The sequence below is a fragment of the Pseudopodoces humilis genome, chromosome 3, assembly GCF_049639895.1.
Source record: "Pseudopodoces humilis isolate 2021_Gansu_Grassland_sample_001 chromosome 3, ASM4963989v1, whole genome shotgun sequence".
Lineage (NCBI taxonomy): Eukaryota > Metazoa > Chordata > Aves > Passeriformes > Paridae > Pseudopodoces > Pseudopodoces humilis.
In genome coordinates this window covers 71,023,819-71,029,823 of record NC_142202.1, presented here as the reverse complement: position 1 = coordinate 71,029,823, position 6,005 = coordinate 71,023,819, and positions in this window count along the sequence as shown.

Below are 6,005 nucleotides of genomic sequence, written 5' to 3'. Positions count from 1 at the left end.
AGGCATGTCCTTGTCAAAGCTGGATTATATTAAGCTCAGAGGACAGGCTCAGAAGCATTGCTTTGCTCTCACATAAAGACAATTTTAAGCAAATGGAAATCTGGATATGAAGTGTTGCAAAAAGAAGTGTAAATGTTAAAAGGGAGCTGTCAGATTTTTCACCAACTGCTGGTCTCACTCCCCTCTCAGTTCCATGCAGTTCATTCCCAGAACAGGATGTAAGGCCTGGAAGCTGCAGTAAACTGGTATGAACAGAGAGAGTTTCAGGCCACAATCCTGAAATACAGAGTTGCCTAAGTTGTCAAACCTCCATGTGCTCAAGACTGTGGGCAAGATATTAAGGTGAAAAAGAAACTGATACTGATTTCTTCCTGTCTGAGTCTGTGTGACAGAAATGAGTAGCTGGTGGTGGAGATCCCTTTTTGGGGATTAAAGTTGACTGCATATAATGCTCTGGTCAGAAATTATATGGCCACCATATAGAGGAACTATAAACACAGCAAAATTCTGGCAATCTAAGGAAATCCATGGTAAGCCATCTATTTAGATGAGTATCATTCTCATACATAACATGTCTCAGTCCACACAGTTCCTGGCAAATCTAAATGCTGTTTCATAATAATCCCATTGCTTCTAAATGTCTTCATTTCAGTGCTGCTTCCTATAGTTATCTTATCAGGCATCATTTTAATTAATTCTGTGGTACTGGTCTGGTACAGTGGGTGCATTCATTTTAGCTCCTTTGTGTATTGATGCCCAATTTCAAAGCTCCTCCACTTTTCTTCCTTTGCTGTAGTAGATGTGGCAAGCATGCCCCAACTGATTAAGCTTCATCTGCCTGTTTAGTCAGTGAGGTCTGGAAAAATTACGTTCACGCTGAAATGCTGAGTTCACTATGATGAGGCACTGAAAAAGTTTTGGGCCACTTCCAAGTTTGTGTTTCCAAAAATGAGACCCAATGCAAGAACTACAGACTCTGAAAAATATGAAAATCAGATTCACTTTTTAACTTTACAAGGGGGCTTTTCTTCGTTGCAAAGGAAATTCTGTTCAGTTACACACACGAAACTTCAACAATTTGAGGATGTAATCCTGTAATTCTTTGTCAGACAAGTCTCTCATTGACTCAGTGATTCCAAAGGCAGTGGTGCCTGTGTATGAATGGCAGGATATGGCGCAAATTTATGATCATGAAGAGATTTGCTCTCTACTTTCACATTATTTTTTGTAATTCACTTTATGGGAACATGGCAGGAAAGAGATCCTGGCCTCAATTCATACAACTGGAGCTCTGCCACCCACTTCCACAGGGCCAGGCTTCCACCCCTTCTGCTTTTTGCTAGATAAACAACTAGGGACAGCATCCTTAGAGTGAACCTTGAAACAGCATCCAAAATCATCAGAGAGCAGGTGATTGTTTTTAAGCAAATACACTAATTGTTTTCTCAGGAGAAGGAGAATCAAGGGTGTGTGGCATAATGGCACAGTGACAAAAAAGTTCACTCTGCAGAAAAGATCTCACAGTGAAGTGACTGTCCCTGACAGAGACAGTTTATGGCAAGCATCCTAACTTCCTTATCCTCCCAGCCTCCTTTCTTAATATGAACTGCCTTGATAGGAGGTGAAGGATGAGATGGATTAATAAAATAGCTTTTCTCTACACCTAAATCATGTACAAAGTAAGATTTGTGGCACAGTTGGTGTCATAAAATAGAGATGTGATATCATTGCTGTGACATTATCTCCCTTGCTACCCTTGAACTCGAGAGGCTTTATGGCCTTCAAATAAATGATATTTAAACAAACCACTTCTCAAATGATTTTGTGGAACCTATTTAATCATTACCAGGAATAAATGGTCATTGCTAAAAACTGGATTTTCCTGGCTGCACAAGCGATAGTCAGTGTGCTCAATCCCTAGGGATCAAAAGTTTGTTTAGCTCCTTTTTTGAGTGCAACTGCATCCTTTAACCAATTTGAAAAATGATGACAATGATTAGAAGCCTCCAATCACAGTTTTATTATTATGAGCAGTCTTCAAACTGCTTAAAATATGATCTCCTACAAGTTAAACATGTATCTTTTTATATCTTCCTCTCCATGTAGAGTTTATGGATAAATGTATTATTAACCTTCAATTTCATCATTTTTACAAAGGGCCCAACAAGACCATAGGTTATTCAGGCTTGGAAATGAATTCAGTGATGGCTAATCACCATGCTTCATGCGCTGGTAATAAGATTCCCATTCTTTATCCAAATATGCAATTAGTCATAGTGGTTGCTCTAAAAACAGAGTAAATCTGAGAAGATGCATCTGTTTAGACAGAAGAAAAAAAGGCCCAAGGATCTGTAAGTACTTTCTTTTTCCTGTAATTTCATTGGTTCAGCAAGAACAAAGTTCCCTGAGCACGCGTTTCTCTCTTTAACCATACCCATGGAGCGCAGCAGTGGATGAGTGCATGTGCTATATATATCAACCCTCTGACCAGTAAATGATACTTCCTGTCTATTCTCATTTTCCCACTCTATGTTTCAGTCTGTTTCAACTTTATGTCCCACACCATGATTCCACCATAGCTGTGGATCTTAAAAGCTGGCATTTATGTGTGAGATGTAGTAAATTGGGGAGTTATCTGGAACATTGCAGAGAAAAAGAAAAAGAGCTGTTATCTAACAAAATCCAGTGCTCCATATGTTGTCCTGCAGGTGTCCCTTTATGTTCTCGAGCTGAGTACTTAAGCGCTATACTTTTTCCATAAGCACTGTCAGATTTTCTTTACCTGTTTATATCGTCATGTCCAAAACTCCACAAAAGAATTTCCTGTCAGTAAAGTACTCCTAATGCCAGTCAAAGGAGATGTTTTCTCAGTAAAGCCATACTTCTCAAGTGTCAACTTCTCTCCCATCCTGAAATATTTTTCAAAAAGATGAGAGAAAAGGAATTAATCTTCATAGAATTATAGAATAGTTTGGGCTGGGAGGATTATTTTGAGGTGATCTAATCAAAGTGAGCAGGGTCATCTTCAGTTTGAATGTTCCCATAGATAGTGCATCCACCACTTCTCTGGGCAACCATGCTATTGTAAAAAAAAAAATTCTTCCTAATGCCTAGTCTTAATCTATTCCCTTTCTGTTTAACCATTGTACCTTGTCCTATCCCTGCAGAGCCTGCTAAAAAGTCTGTCTCTGACTTTCTCATAAGCCCCCTTTATGTACTGGAAAGTGCTCTAAGGTCTTCCCAGAGCCGTCTCTTCTCCCGGCTGAACAACCCCAGCTCTCTCAGCCCATCTTTAGAGGAGAGGTGCTCCAGCCCTCTGATCATCTTCGTGTCTCTCCTCTCCACCTGCTCCCGCAGGCCCACGTCCTTCTTATGCTGTGCTCCCAGAGCTGGATGCAGCAGAGGGGCAGGACTCCCTCCCTTGCCCGGCTGGCCTCACCGCTTTGGACGCAGCGCAGGACGCGGTTGGCGTTCAGGGCTGCGAGTGCTCGCTGGCACCTAAGCGCAATTCCAGGGACGTTTTCAGGGCAGCGTGCATGGAGCCAAGGCACGGCTTTTTAGGCTTTTTCCCCTTTCCAGGCGCCCCCCGCAGCCAGCCGGGCGCTGCCGTTCCCGCGGCCGTCGCTAGCCGGGGCTCACGGCCAAGGCAGCGCTGCCCCGGGCTGCTCCCCGCTCCCGCACCGCCTGCCTCTCCCAGAGCGCCTCGCCCTCCGGAGCCCCCGAGCCTCCCACTAAAAAGCCCACCCAGGAGGTAGCTACACGCTGCCATCCCGGCTTTGCGAGGAGGGAAAAGGAAAATGCCCCTAAATCAAGCGCCTTCCTCAAGGGCAGGAAATAAGGCTGTTGCAGGTATCTGGAGCAGAATATAGACTGGCCATCAGCAGCGATTCTTTTCTTTGGAAACAAATAATTTGGCGTCTTAAAAATGTCCTACAAACTGTTTGCGGTTTTAAGGACGTGAGTGGTACCAGTGACTTCATTGGGATGGCTCACACCACAGCATCCTCTGAAATATGCTGCCCTGACTCGGTTTTCTGAGTGTCTTGGTTGTTTCACATCCAGGGAGATGGCTTTGCCAGCCCTGAAGAAGAAACCTAAAATAGAATAAACTTCAATATCTAAGGCTCTGGGCAAAGTTTCAGTTTAAATCCTAAATAGCCTTAAATCCATTCTTAGTAAGAAGCGAATCATCATGTTTATAGTCAGAGCTACAGAGATAAATCCCAGCACAGTCTGTAAAAACAATTCTGTATTAAAATGTGAAACTGCAGTTCCTCTTCAAGCTCTAAAACCTGATACCTGATACTAAAAAGGTATCACTCTCTTAACTCAAGTGCCAATTGTCTGTTCAGACAGGAAAACCTGCCAAAAAGCTGGTGTCCCTTTTCCAGTCTCTGCAAGAAAACCAAAACCAACACCTCCCAACCTTTAATGGACAAAAGCATACAATCTACAGAACAGAGTTTCTCTCCCATTAGTCTTTTTTCCCCCCAGGTTTGTTTGTTCTGTCCCCTCCTCACAACCCACGTTCCTCTGGTACGACTGATAAACAACATTTTTTATTGCTATAGGCAGACAGTCCTGCTTAATACAATAGCAGGCAAGGCTTGGTGGGACTGCAAAGTGCAGGTGTTTGGAGTATTGTGGTCATCCAAACCAGATGCTGAGGAGATGGAGCACCTGTTTCCCTTCTTTTCTGCACTGGAGAATACAGCACTACGCAGGCCACAGAAACAGCCTGACATTAATAGCACTGCTGCTGCAGTTTTCCCTTGACAGGGTAACAGAGATGTACCATCTACAGCTTTTTCAAGCTCTCCTCTGAGTTCCCAGACACATGTGCTGTATTTTTTTTTAAATTTTTTTTCCCCCAGACTGACAGAAAGCATTCAGAGATGGGTCTGTAACATAATTTCTTTCCAGATTGTTTTATTCATGATTGATCGTGCCCTGGCATGAAGAAAAAGTTAGTTTTTATAGCTCTGACAGCAGTAAAGATAAAAAAAAAAAAAAAAAGTGCATTTTATATCCATTTTTACAGGTTCTGCAAATGTCTGTGTTGGATGTAGAAATGCATTTACAGTGTTGTGCTCAGGACATTTAACTCACAGCTACTGCCTCTGCAGGCGATGGAAAGCTCTCTGCTAATGTGAAAGAATTTGGGAACCTACCTGTACTGAAATGCAGTGGTAATCCTACAAGAAATGGTCCCCAAAATGATAATCCTAAACAAGCTCTCCTTTATCCAACTGGCAGTCCCCATGGCTTGCATGGCTGGGAGTCAGGAGATCAGCTGGGGGCTCCAGGCACCAGCATGATGGCATGCAATGAGCCCTCCCTGGCCTCAGCTCACCTTCATCCTCTCCTTCCCACCTCCCACTTGCCATGAGCAGCACTCTTCAGGGAGGGAGGAAGAGCACACCTTCAGCTGCAGCCTTTGTGGGACCAGGTTTTTGTTAAACCATACATAAAGGACCAGCTTTGCACAGCCTGGAGGACTCTGTCTGATGCAGCACCTCTAACCCCAATTTGTGCTGAGCTCCGGACAGTCATCAGTCTTTTAATGAAGAAGTGAAACAGATTTAAACCAATTTAGAACATAAAACACCTATCACTTTATAGCTGTTTGTTTGTTTGTTTTTAATTTAGGGGAATTTGAAGGGGAAGCAATATTTTACAGTTTTTGGCAACTGAGATATTTGTGCTAAGAAAAGGTAAGTATTTGACAAAATCTGCCAGAAAAGTAAAATTTAAGTAAAATTCAAGAAACTTTGAAGAATTTTATTTTAGGCCCATGTCTTACCTCTAAAAAAATACATCTACCTGAAAAAAAAAGAAGCCAAAATCAAACACTGACTCTTTAGTTTTATCACCATATAAATCCCAGTAAAGTCCAGCTTCCACAAGAAAAAGACACTCAAGAGGCTATGATAATGTCAGAGAAAAATGAAGACATCGTGCTTTCACAGTGATTTTAGGTCAGGATGACTCCCAGCCATTCATTA